At 54.6% G+C, this 12,127-nt stretch overlaps 13 non-coding genes across 13 annotated transcripts; all 13 read right to left on the bottom strand.

Moving 5' to 3' along the window:
• Window positions 1-429: 429 nt before the first annotated feature.
• LOC126178210 (5S ribosomal RNA) lies at window positions 430-548 on the bottom strand. Its single transcript, XR_007536122.1, has one exon. It is a non-coding gene; the product is annotated as a 5S ribosomal RNA (ribosomal RNA).
• Window positions 549-1,386: 838 nt separating this feature from the next.
• On the bottom strand, window positions 1,387-1,505 carry LOC126178085 (5S ribosomal RNA). Its single transcript, XR_007536001.1, has one exon. It is a non-coding gene; the product is annotated as a 5S ribosomal RNA (ribosomal RNA).
• Window positions 1,506-2,343: 838 nt separating this feature from the next.
• Window positions 2,344-2,462, bottom strand: LOC126178222 (5S ribosomal RNA). The gene has a single exon (XR_007536133.1). It is a non-coding gene; the product is annotated as a 5S ribosomal RNA (ribosomal RNA).
• An 838-nt stretch (window positions 2,463-3,300) lies between these two features.
• LOC126178120 (5S ribosomal RNA) lies at window positions 3,301-3,419 on the bottom strand. Its single transcript, XR_007536035.1, has one exon. It is a non-coding gene; the product is annotated as a 5S ribosomal RNA (ribosomal RNA).
• Window positions 3,420-4,252: 833 nt separating this feature from the next.
• Window positions 4,253-4,371, bottom strand: LOC126178235 (5S ribosomal RNA). The gene has a single exon (XR_007536145.1). It is a non-coding gene; the product is annotated as a 5S ribosomal RNA (ribosomal RNA).
• Window positions 4,372-5,210: 839 nt separating this feature from the next.
• LOC126178246 (5S ribosomal RNA) lies at window positions 5,211-5,329 on the bottom strand. The gene has a single exon (XR_007536156.1). It is a non-coding gene; the product is annotated as a 5S ribosomal RNA (ribosomal RNA).
• An 838-nt stretch (window positions 5,330-6,167) lies between these two features.
• LOC126178086 (5S ribosomal RNA) lies at window positions 6,168-6,286 on the bottom strand. The gene has a single exon (XR_007536002.1). It is a non-coding gene; the product is annotated as a 5S ribosomal RNA (ribosomal RNA).
• Window positions 6,287-7,122: 836 nt separating this feature from the next.
• Window positions 7,123-7,241, bottom strand: LOC126178257 (5S ribosomal RNA). The gene has a single exon (XR_007536167.1). It is a non-coding gene; the product is annotated as a 5S ribosomal RNA (ribosomal RNA).
• Window positions 7,242-8,076: 835 nt separating this feature from the next.
• On the bottom strand, window positions 8,077-8,195 carry LOC126178270 (5S ribosomal RNA). Its single transcript, XR_007536178.1, has one exon. It is a non-coding gene; the product is annotated as a 5S ribosomal RNA (ribosomal RNA).
• Window positions 8,196-9,030: 835 nt separating this feature from the next.
• On the bottom strand, window positions 9,031-9,149 carry LOC126178281 (5S ribosomal RNA). Its single transcript, XR_007536189.1, has one exon. It is a non-coding gene; the product is annotated as a 5S ribosomal RNA (ribosomal RNA).
• Window positions 9,150-9,989: 840 nt separating this feature from the next.
• LOC126178293 (5S ribosomal RNA) lies at window positions 9,990-10,108 on the bottom strand. Its single transcript, XR_007536200.1, has one exon. It is a non-coding gene; the product is annotated as a 5S ribosomal RNA (ribosomal RNA).
• Window positions 10,109-10,947: 839 nt separating this feature from the next.
• Window positions 10,948-11,066, bottom strand: LOC126178304 (5S ribosomal RNA). Its single transcript, XR_007536211.1, has one exon. It is a non-coding gene; the product is annotated as a 5S ribosomal RNA (ribosomal RNA).
• Window positions 11,067-11,905: 839 nt separating this feature from the next.
• Window positions 11,906-12,024, bottom strand: LOC126178316 (5S ribosomal RNA). The gene has a single exon (XR_007536223.1). It is a non-coding gene; the product is annotated as a 5S ribosomal RNA (ribosomal RNA).
• Between the last annotated feature and the right edge of the window lie 103 nt (window positions 12,025-12,127).

Below are 12,127 nucleotides of genomic sequence, written 5' to 3' on the forward strand. Positions count from 1 at the left end.
TTCCTATCCCTGTCCCTGTCCCCGTCCCGACTTGTCCCGACTTTGCTCGACTGCCGCTCGCTGCCGCTCGGGTCGTGGTCCATATGACAGCGCAAGCACGACAAACGTCTGCGGGACGAGACGAGACGAGACGAGACGAGACGACTAAGGAATAAATTCGTGGTTACAAATCAAATTTGGAACTCTACACTCCTACACAACAATAGGCGGTACGTATTTCAGAATTCACCTGCCGATTCGTACTGTTTTGTCGTTTTCAAAGTCTTCTTGGCAAACGTGGTTAGCACATTCTCCCTCAAACTGAGTTAATTACTGCATTTTCGTACCATTACAGTAGTTTAAAAGGCTTAAGGAAGCATCTTTGTCACAACAGAAAGGTAGTTTGAAAATTGGGCTGGCGACATAACAAAAAAAAAAAAACAGGAAGGGAGCCAACAGCACCCGGGTTTCCCAGGCGGTCACCCATCCAAGTACTAGCCGGGCCCGATGATGCTTAACTTCGGTGATCGGACGAGAACCGGTGTATTCATCATGGTATGGCCGTTGGCCCTCATCTAATGTAGGAGCACGGCAGAATTCGCGTTCCGCTTTTCTCCCAACACACAAAATGTTAGTTTTCGGCCGCATTTGACGAAAGCGCTTCCTTCCGCAACCGCCAGTTCCTCGAGGACGGCGCGGGGAGGCGCGCCCGGCGTCCCAGCAGAGTGACGACCGAATTGGCGGGCGCACCGCCGCGTGTGTGAGACGCACTGCTGCTCGTTGCACCCCCTGTCATTCGCTGGGCGCGTGCAGCCTTCGACACTAGCGGAGGACGCATCTTGTCGCTGGTGTTCAGCGGAGGGCCTGTGCGGGGTGCGCCAGTGTCGTGCTGGAGGGCCCACTGGTAGCGATGTGGGCTTCCTCGCCTCGCCTCGCCTCACACCAGGTGTCTGCGTAGTTTGCAGTGCATTCGCACTATTCCTATCCCTGTCCCTGTCCCCGTCCCGACTTGTCCCGACTTTGCTCGACTGCCGCTCGCTGCCGCTCGGGTCGTGGTCCATATGACAGCGCAAGCACGACAAACGTCTGCGGGACGAGACGAGACGAGACGAGACGAGACGACTAAGGAATAAATTCGTGGTTACAAATCAAATTTGGAACTCTACACTCCTACACAACAATAGGCGGTATGTATTTCAGAATTCACCTGCCGATTCGTACTGTTTTGTCGTTTTCAAAGTCTTCTTGGCAAACGTGGTTAGCACATTCTCCCTCAAACTGAGTTAATTACTGCATTTTCGTACCATTACAGTAGTTTAAAAGGCTTAAGGAAGCATCTTTGTCACAACAGAAAGGTAGTTTGAAAATTGGGCTGGCGACATAACAAAAAAAAAAAAACAGGAAGGGAGCCAACAGCACCCGGGTTTCCCAGGCGGTCACCCATCCAAGTACTAGCCGGGCCCGATGATGCTTAACTTCGGTGATCGGACGAGAACCGGTGTATTCACCATGGTATGGCCGTTGGCGCTCATCTAATGTAGGAGCACGGCAGAATTCGCGTTCGGCTTTTCTCCCAACACACAAAATGTTAGTTTTCGGCCGCATTTGACGAAAGCGCTTCCTTCCGCAACCGCCAGTTCCTTGAGGACGGCGCGGGGAGGCGCGCCCGGCGTCCCAGCAGAGTGACGGCCGAATTGGCGGGCGCACCGCCGCGTGTGTGAGACGCACTGCTGCTCGTTGCACCCCCTGTCATTCGCTGGGCGCGTGCAGCCTTCGACACTAGCGGAGGACGCATCTTGTCCCTGGTGCTCAGCGGAGGGCCTGTGCGGGGTGCGCCAGTGTCGTGCTGGAGGGCCCACTGGTAGCGATGTGGGCTTCCTCGCCTCGCCTCGCCTCACACCAGGTGTCTGCGTAGTTTGCAGTGCATTCGCACCATTCCTATCCCTGTCCCTGTCCCCGTCCCGACTTGTCCCGACTTTGCTCGACTGCCGCTCGCTGCCGCTCGGGTCGTGGTCCATATGACAGCGCAAGCACGACAAACGTCTGCGGGACGAGACGAGACGAGACGAGACGAGACGACTAAGGAATAAATTCGTGGTTACAAATCAAATTTGGAACTCTACACTCCTACACAACAATAGGCGGTACGTATTTCAGAATTCACCTGCCGATTCGTACTGTTTTGTCGTTTTCAAAGTCTTCTTGGCAAACGTGGTTAGCACATTCTCCCTCAAACTGAGTTAATTACTGCATTTTCGTACCATTACAGTAGTTTAAAAGGCTTAAGGAAGCATCTTTGTCACAACAGAAAGGTAGTTTGAAAATTGGGCTGGCGACATAACAAAAAAAAAAAAACAGGAAGGGAGCCAACAGCACCCGGGTTTCCCAGGCGGTCACCCATCCAAGTACTAGCCGGGCCCGATGATGCTTAACTTCGGTGATCGGACGAGAACCGGTGTATTCATCATGGTATGGCCGTTGGCCCTCATCTAATGTAGGAGCACGGCAGAATTCGCGTTCGGCTTTTCTCCCAACACACAAAATGTTAGTTTCCGGCCGCATTTGACGAAAGCGCTTCCTTCCGCAACCGCCAGTTCCTCGAGGACGGCGCGGGGAGGCGCGCCCGGCGTCCCAGCAGAGTGACGACCGAATTGGCGGGCGCACCGCCGCGTGTGTGAGACGCACTGCTGCTCGTTGCACCCCCTGTCATTCGCTGGGCGCGTGCAGCCTTCGACACTAGCGGAGGACGCATCTTGTCGCTGGTGTTCAGCGGAGGGCCTGTGCGGGGTGCGCCAGTGTCGTGCTGGAGGGCCCACTGGTAGCGATGTGGGCTTCCTCGCCTCGCCTCGCCTCACACCAGGTGTCTGCGTAGTTTGCAGTGCATTCGCACTATTCCTATCCCTGTCCCTGTCCCCGTCCCGACTTGTCCCGACTTTGCTCGACTGCCGCTCGCTGCCGCTCGGGTCGTGGTCCATATGACAGCGCAAGCACGACAAACGTCTGCGGGACGAGACGAGACGAGACGAGACGAGACGACTAAGGAATAAATTCGTGGTTACAAATCAAATTTGGAACTCTACACTCCTACACAACAATAGGCGGTACGTATTTCAGAATTCACCTGCCGATTCGTACTGTTTTGTCGTTTTCAAAGTCTTCTTGGCAAACGTGGTTAGCACATTCTCCCTCAAACTGAGTTAATTACTGCATTTTCGTACCATTACAGTAGTTTAAAAGGCTTAAGGAAGCATCTTTGTCACAACAGAAAGGTAGTTTGAAAATTGGGCTGGCGACATAACAAAAAAAAAAAAACAGGAAGGGAGCCAACAGCACCCGGGTTTCCCAGGCGGTCACCCATACAAGTACTAGCCGGGCCCGATGATGCTTAACTTCGGTGATCGGACGAGAACCGGTGTATTCATCATGGTATGGCCGTTGGCGCTCATCTAATGTAGGAGCACGGCAGAATTCGCGTTCCGCTTTTCTCCCAACACACAAAATGTTAGTTTTCGGCCGCATTTGACGAAAGCGCTTCCTTCCGCAACCGCCAGTTCCTTGAGGACGGCGCGGGGAGGCGCGCCCGGCGTCCCAGCAGAGTGACGGCCGAATTGGCGGGCGCACCGCCGCGTGTGTGAGACGCACTGCTGCTCGTTGCACCCCCTGTCATTCGCTGGGCGCGTGCAGCCTTCGACACTAGCGGAGGACGCATCTTGTCCCTGGTGCTCAGCGGAGGGCCTGTGCGGGGTGCGCCAGTGTCGTGCTGGAGGGCCCACTGGTAGCGATGTGGGCTTCCTCGCCTCGCCTCGCCTCACACCAGGTGTCTGCGTAGTTTGCAGTGCATTCGCACCATTCCTATCCTGTCCCTGTCCCCGTCCCGACTTGTCCCGACTTTGCTCGACTGCCGCTCGCTGCCGCTCGGGTCGTGGTCCATATGACAGCGCAAGCACGACAAACGTCTGCGGGACGAGACGAGACGAGACGAGACGAGACGACTAAGGAATAAATTCGTGGTTACAAATCAAATTTGGAACTCTACACTCCTACACAACAATAGGCGGTACGTATTTCAGAATTCACCTGCCGATTCGTACTGTTTTGTCGTTTTCAAAGTCTTCTTGGCAAACGTGGTTAGCACATTCTCCCTCAAACTGAGTTAATTACTGCATTTTCGTACCATTACAGTAGTTTAAAAGGCTTAAGGAAGCATCTTTGTCACAACAGAAAGGTAGTTTGAAAATTGGGCTGGCGACATAAAAAAAAAAAACAGGAAGGGAGCCAACAGCACCCGGGTTTCCCAGGCGGTCACCCATCCAAGTACTAGCCGGGCCCGATGATGCTTAACTTCGGTGATCGGACGAGAACCGGTGTATTCATCATGGTATGGCCGTTGGCCCTCATCTAATGTAGGAGCACGGCAGAATTCGCGTTCGGCTTTTCTCCCAACACACAAAATGTTAGTTTTCGGCCGCATTTGACGAAAGCGCTTCCTTCCGCAACCGCCAGTTCCTCGAGGACGGCGCGGGGAGGCGCGCCCGGCGTCCCAGCAGAGTGACGACCGAATTGGCGGGCGCACCGCCGCGTGTGTGAGACGCACTGCTGCTCGTTGCACCCCCTGTCATTCGCTGGGCGCGTGCAGCCTTCGACACTAGCGGAGGACGCATCTTGTCCCTGGTGTTCAGCGGAAGGCCTGTGCGGGGTGCGCCAGTGTCGTGCTGGAGGGCCCACTGGTAGCGATGTGGGCTTCCTCGCCTCGCCTCGCCTCACACCAGGTGTCTGCGTAGTTTGCAGTGCATTCGCACTATTCCTATCCCTGTCCCTGTCCCCGTCCCGACTTGTCCCGACTTTGCTCGACTGCCGCTCGCTGCCGCTCGGGTCGTGGTCCATATGACAGCGCAAGCACGACAAACGTCTGCGGGACGAGACGAGACGAGACGAGACGAGACGACTAAGGAATAAATTCGTGGTTACAAATCAAATTTGGAACTCTACACTCCTACACAACAATAGGCGGTGACGTATTTCAGAAATCACCTGCCGATTCGTACTGTTTTGTCGTTTTCAAAGTCTTCTTGGCAAACTTGGTTAGCACATTCTCCCTCAAACTGAGTTAATTACTGCATTTTCGTACCATTACAGTAGTTTAAAAGGCTTAAGGAAGCATCTTTGTCACAACAGAAAGGTAGTTTGAAAATTGGGCTGGCGACATAACAAAAAAAAAAAAACAGGAAGGGAGCCAACAGCACCCGGGTTTCCCAGGCGGTCACCCATCCAAGTACTAGCCGGGCCCGATGATGCTTAACTTCGGTGATCGGACGAGAACCGGTGTATTCATCATGGTATGGCCGTTGGCGCTCATCTAATGTAGGAGCACGGCAGAATTCGCGTTCCGCTTTTCTCCCAACACACAAAATGTTAGTTTTCGGCCGCATTTGACGAAAGCGCTTCCTTCCGCAACCGCCAGTTCCTTGAGGACGGCGCGGGGAGGCGCGCCCGGCGTCCCAGCAGAGTGACGGCCGAATTGGCGGGCGCACCGCCGCGTGTGTGAGACGCACTGCTGCTCGTTGCACCCCCTGTCATTCGCTGGGCGCGTGCAGCCTTCGACACTAGCGGAGGACGCATCTTGTCCCTGGTGCTCAGCGGAGGGCCTGTGCGGGGTGCGCCAGTGTCGTGCTGGAGGGCCCACTGGTAGCGATGTGGGCTTCCTCGCCTCGCCTCGCCTCACACCAGGTGTCTGCGTAGTTTGCAGTGCATTCGCACCATTCCTATCCCTGTCCCTGTCCCCGTCCCGACTTGTCCCGACTTTGCTCGACTGCCGCTCGCTGCCGCTCGGGTCGTGGTCCATATGACAGCGCAAGCACGACAAACGTCTGCGGGACGAGACGAGACGAGACGAGACGAGACGACTAAGGAATAAATTCGTGGTTACAAATCAAATTTGGAACTCTACACTCCTACACAACAATAGGCGGTATGTATTTCAGAATTCACCTGCCGATTCGTACTGTTTTGTCGTTTTCAAAGTCTTCTTGGCAAACGTGGTTAGCACATTCTCCCTCAAACTGAGTTAATTACTGCATTTTCGTACCATTACAGTAGTTTAAAAGGCTTAAGGAAGCATCTTTGTCACAACAGAAAGGTAGTTTGAAAATTGGGCTGGCGACATAACAAAAAAAAAAAAACAGGAAGGGAGCCAACAGCACCCGGGTTTCCCAGGCGGTCACCCATCCAAGTACTAGCCGGGCCCGATGATGCTTAACTTCGGTGATCGGACGAGAACCGGTGTATTCACCATGGTATGGCCGTTGGCGCTCATCTAATGTAGGAGCACGGCAGAATTCGCGTTCGGCTTTTCTCCCAACACACAAAATGTTAGTTTTCGGCCGCATTTGACGAAAGCGCTTCCTTCCGCAACCGCCAGTTCCTTGAGGACGGCGCGGGGAGGCGCGCCCGGCGTCCCAGCAGAGTGACGGCCGAATTGGCGGGCGCACCGCCGCGTGTGTGAGACGCACTGCTGCTCGTTGCACCCCCTGTCATTCGCTGGGCGCGTGCAGCCTTCGACACTAGCGGAGGACGCATCTTGTCCCTGGTGCTCAGCGGAGGGCCTGTGCGGGGTGCGCCAGTGTCGTGCTGGAGGGCCCACTGGTAGCGATGTGGGCTTCCTCGCCTCGCCTCGCCTCACACCAGGTGTCTGCGTAGTTTGCAGTGCATTCGCACCATTCCTATCCCTGTCCCTGTCCCCGTCCCGACTTGTCCCGACTTTGCTCGACTGCCGCTCGCTGCCGCTCGGGTCGTGGTCCATATGACAGCGCAAGCACGACAAACGTCTGCGGGACGAGACGAGACGAGACGAGACGAGACGACTAAGGAATAAATTCGTGGTTACAAATCAAATTTGGAACTCTACACTCCTACACAACAATAGGCGGTACGTATTTCAGAATTCACCTGCCGATTCGTACTGTTTGGTCGTTTTCAAAGTCTTCTTGGCAAACGTGGTTAGCACATTCTCCCTCAAACTGAGTTAATTACTGCATTTTCGTACCATTACAGTAGTTTAAAAGGCTTAAGGAAGCATCTTTGTCACAACAGAAAGGTAGTTTGAAAATTGGGCTGGCGACATAACAAAAAAAAAAACAGGAAGGGAGCCAACAGCACCCGGGTTTCCCAGGCGGTCACCCATCCAAGTACTAGCCGGGCCCGATGATGCTTAACTTCGGTGATCGGACGAGAACCGGTGTATTCATCATGGTATGGCCGTTGGCGCTCATCTAATGTAGGAGCACGGCAGAATTCGCGTTCCGCTTTTCTCCCAACACACAAAATGTTAGTTTTCGGCCGCATTTGACGAAAGCGCTTCCTTCCGCAACCGCCAGTTCCTTGAGGACGGCGCGGGGAGGCGCGCCCGGCGTCCCAGCAGAGTGACGGCTGAATTGGCGGGCGCACCGCCGCGTGTGTGAGACGCACTGCTGCTCGTTGCACCCCCTGTCATTCGCTGGGCGCGTGCAGCCTTCGACACTAGCGGAGGACGCATCTTGTCCCTGGTGCTCAGCGGAGGGCCTGTGCGGGGTGCGCCAGTGTCGTGCTGGAGGGCCCACTGGTAGCGATGTGGGCTTCTCGCCTCGCCTCGCCTCACACCAGGTGTCTGCGTAGTTTGCAGTGCATTCGCACCATTCCTATCCCTGTCCCTGTCCCCGTCCCGACTTGTCCCGACTTTGCTCGACTGCCGCTCGCTGCCGCTCGGGTCGTGGTCCATATGACAGCGCAAGCACGACAAACGTCTGCGGGACGAGACGAGACGAGACGAGACGAGACGACTAAGGAATAAATTCGTGGTTACAAATCAAATTTGGAACTCTACACTCCTACACAACAATAGGCGGTACGTATTTCAGAATTCACCTGCCGATTCGTACTGTTTTGTCGTTTTCAAAGTCTTCTTGGCAAACGTGGTTAGCACATTCTCCCTCAAACTGAGTTAATTACTGCATTTTCGTACCATTACAGTAGTTTAAAAGGCTTAAGGAAGCATCTTTGTCACAACAGAAAGGTAGTTTGAAAATTGGGCTGGCGACATAACAAAAAACATAACAGGAAGGGAGCCAACAGCACCCGGGTTTCCCAGGCGGTCACCCATCCAAGTACTAGCCGGGCCCGATGATGCTTAACTTCGGTGATCGGACGAGAACCGGTGTATTCATCATGGTATGGCCGTTGGCGCTCATCTAATGTAGGAGCACGGCAGAATTCGCGTTCCGCTTTTCTCCCAACACACAAAATGTTAGTTTTCGGCCGCATTTGACGAAAGCGCTTCCTTCCGCAACCGCCAGTTCCTCGAGGACGGCGCGGGGAGGCGCGCCCGGCGTCCCAGCAGAGTGACGGCCGAATTGGCGGGCGCACCGCCGCGTGTGTGAGACGCACTGCTGCTCGTTGCACCCCCTGTCATTCGCTGGGCGCGTGCAGCCTTCGACACTAGCGGAGGACGCATCTTGTCCCTGGTGCTCAGCGGAGGGCCTGTGCGGGGTGCGCCAGTGTCGTGCTGGAGGGCCCACTGGTAGCGATGTGGGCTTCTCGCCTCGCCTCGCCTCACACCAGGTGTCTGCGTAGTTTGCAGTGCATTCGCACCATTCCTATCCCTGTCCCTGTCCCCGTCCCGACTTGTCCCGACTTTGCTCGACTGCCGCTCGCTGCCGCTCGGGTCGTGGTCCATATGACAGCGCAAGCACGACAAACGTCTGCGGGACGAGACGAGACGAGACGAGACGAGACGACTAAGGAATAAATTCGTGGTTACAAATCAAATTTGGAACTCTACACTCCTACACAACAATAGGCGGTACGTATTTCAGAATTCACCTGCCGATTCGTACTGTTTTGTCGTTTTCAAAGTCTTCTTGGCAAACGTGGTTAGCACATTCTCCCTCAAACTGAGTCAATTACTGCATTTTCGTACCATTACAGTAGTTTAAAAGGCTTAAGGAAGCATCTTTGTCACAACAGAAAGGTAGTTTGAAAATTGGGCTGGCGACATAACAAAAAACATAACAGGAAGGGAGCCAACAGCACCCGGGTTTCCCAGGCGGTCACCCATCCAAGTACTAGCCGGGCCCGATGATGCTTAACTTCGGTGATCGGACGAGAACCGGTGTATTCATCATGGTATGGCCGTTGGCGCTCATCTAATGTAGGAGCACGGCAGAATTCGCGTTCCGCTTTTCTCCCAACACACAAAATGTTAGTTTTCGGCCGCATTTGACGAAAGCGCTTCCTTCCGCAACCGCCAGTTCCTCGAGGACGGCGCGGGGAGGCGCGCCCGGCGTCCCAGCAGAGTGACGGCCGAATTGGCGGGCGCACCGCCGCGTGTGTGAGACGCACTGCTGCTCGTTGCACCCCCTGTCATTCGCTGGGCGCGTGCAGCCTTCGACACTAGCGGAGGACGCATCTTGTCCCTGGTGCTCAGCGGAGGGCCTGTGCGGGGTGCGCCAGTGTCGTGCTGGAGGGCCCACTGGTAGCGATGTGGGCTTCCTCGCCTCGCCTCGCCTCACACCAGGTGTCTGCGTAGTTTGCAGTGCATTCGCACCATTCCTATCCCTGTACCTGTCCCCGTCCCGACTTGTCCCGACTTTGCTCGACTGCCGCTCGCTGCCGCTCGGGTCGTGGTCCATATGACAGCGCAAGCACGACAAACGTCTGCGGGACGAGACGAGACGAGACGAGACGAGACGACTAAGGAATAAATTCGTGGTTACAAATCTAATTTGGAACTCTACACTCCTACACAACAATAGGCGGTACGTATTTCAGAATTCACCTGCCGATTCGTACTGTTTTGTCGTTTTCAAAGTCTTCTTGGCAAACGTGGTTAGCACATTCTCCCTCAAACTGAGTTAATTACTGCATTTTCGTACCATTACAGTAGTTTAAAAGGCTTAAGGAAGCATCTTTGTCACAACAGAAAGGTAGTTTGAAACTTGGGCTGGCGACATAACAAAAAAAAAAAAAAACAGGAATGGAGCCAACAGCACCCGGGTTTCCCAGGCGGTCACCCATCCAAGTACTAGCCGGGCCCGATGATGCTTAACTTCGGTGATCGGACGAGAACCGGTGTATTCATCATGGTATGGCCGTTGGCGCTCATCTAATGTAGGAGCACGGCAGAATTCGCGTTCCGCTTTTCTCCCAACACACAAAATGTTAGTTTTCGGCCGCATTTGACGAAAGCGCTTCCTTCCGCAACCGCCAGTTCCTCGAGGACGGCGCGGGGAGGCGCGCCCGGCGTCCCAGCAGAGTGACGGCCGAATTGGCGGGCGCACCGCCGCGTGTGTGAGACGCACTGCTGCTCGTTGCACCCCCTGTCATTCGCTGGGCGCGTGCAGCCTTCGACACTAGCGGAGGACGCATCTTGTCCCTGGTGCTCAGCGGAGGGCCTGTGCGGGGTGCGCCAGTGTCGTGCTGGAGGGCCCACTGGTAGCGATGTGGGCTTCCTCGCCTCGCCTCGCCTCACACCAGGTGTCTGCGTAGTTTGCAGTGCATTCGCACCATTCCTATCCCTGTACCTGTCCCCGTCCCGACTTGTCCCGACTTTGCTCGACTGCCGCTCGCTGCCGCTCGGGTCGTGGTCCATATGACAGCGCAAGCACGACAAACGTCTGCGGGACGAGACGAGACGAGACGAGACGAGACGACTAAGGAATAAATTCGTGGTTACAAATCAAATTTGGAACTCTACACTCCTACACAACAATAGGCGGTACGTATTTCAGAATTCACCTGCCGATTCGTACTGTTTTGTCGTTTTCAAAGTCTTCTTGGCAAACGTGGTTAGCACATTCTCCCTCAAACTGAGTTAATTACTGCATTTTCGTACCATTACAGTAGTTTAAAAGGCTTAAGGAAGCATCTTTGTCACAACAGAAAGGTAGTTTGAAAATTGGGCTGGCGACATAACAAAAAAAAAAAAAACAGGAAGGGAGCCAACAGCACCCGGGTTTCCCAGGCGGTCACCCATCCAAGTACTAGCCGGGCCCGATGATGCTTAACTTCGGTGATCGGACGAGAACCGGTGTATTCATCATGGTATGGCCGTTGGCCCTCATCTAATGTAGGAGCACGGCAGAATTCGCGTTCGGCTTTTCTCCCAACACACAAAATGTTAGTTTTCGGCCGCATTTGACGAAAGCGCTTCCTTCCGCAACCGCCAGTTCCTCGAGGACGGCGCGGGGAGGCGCGCCCGGCGTCCCAGCAGAGTGACGACCGAATTGGCGGGCGCACCGCCGCGTGTGTGAGACGCACTGCTGCTCGTTGCACCCCCTGTCATTCGCTGGGCGCGTGCAGCCTTCGACACTAGCGGAGGACGCATCTTGTCCCTGGTGTTCAGCGGAGGGCCTGTGCGGGGTGCGCCAGTGTCGTGCTGGAGGGCCCACTGGTAGCGATGTGGGCTTCCTCGCCTCGCCTCGCCTCACACCAGGTGTCTGCGTAGTTTGCAGTGCATTCGCACTATTCCTATCCCTGTCCCTGTCCCCGTCCCGACTTGTCCCGACTTTGCTCGACTGCCGCTCGCTGCCGCTCGGGTCGTGGTCCATATGACAGCGCAAGCACGACAAACGTCTGCGGGACGAGACGAGACGAGACGAGACGAGACGACTAAGGAATAAATTCGTGGTTACAAATCAAATTTGGAACTCTACACTCCTACACAACAATAGGCGGTGACGTATTTCAGAAATCACCTGCCGATTCGTACTGTTTTGTCGTTTTCAAAGTCTTCTTGGCAAACTTGGTTAGCACATTCTCCCTCAAACTGAGTTAATTACTGCATTTTCGTACCATTACAGTAGTTTAAAAGGCTTAAGGAAGCATCTTTGTCACAACAGAAAGGTAGTTTGAAAATTGGGCTGGCGACATAACAAAAAAAAAAAAACAGGAAGGGAGCCAACAGCACCCGGGTTTCCCAGGCGGTCACCCATCCAAGTACTAGCCGGGCCCGATGATGCTTAACTTCGGTGATCGGACGAGAACCGGTGTATTCATCATGGTATGGCCGTTGGCGCTCATCTAATGTATGAGCACGGCAGAATTCGCGTTCCGCTTTTCTCCCAACACACAAAATGTTAGTTTTCGGCCGCATTTGACGAAAGCGCTTCCTTCCGCA

The sequence above is a fragment of the Schistocerca cancellata genome, chromosome 3 (assembly GCF_023864275.1).
Source record: "Schistocerca cancellata isolate TAMUIC-IGC-003103 chromosome 3, iqSchCanc2.1, whole genome shotgun sequence".
In the NCBI taxonomy this organism is placed as follows: domain Eukaryota; kingdom Metazoa; phylum Arthropoda; class Insecta; order Orthoptera; family Acrididae; genus Schistocerca; species Schistocerca cancellata.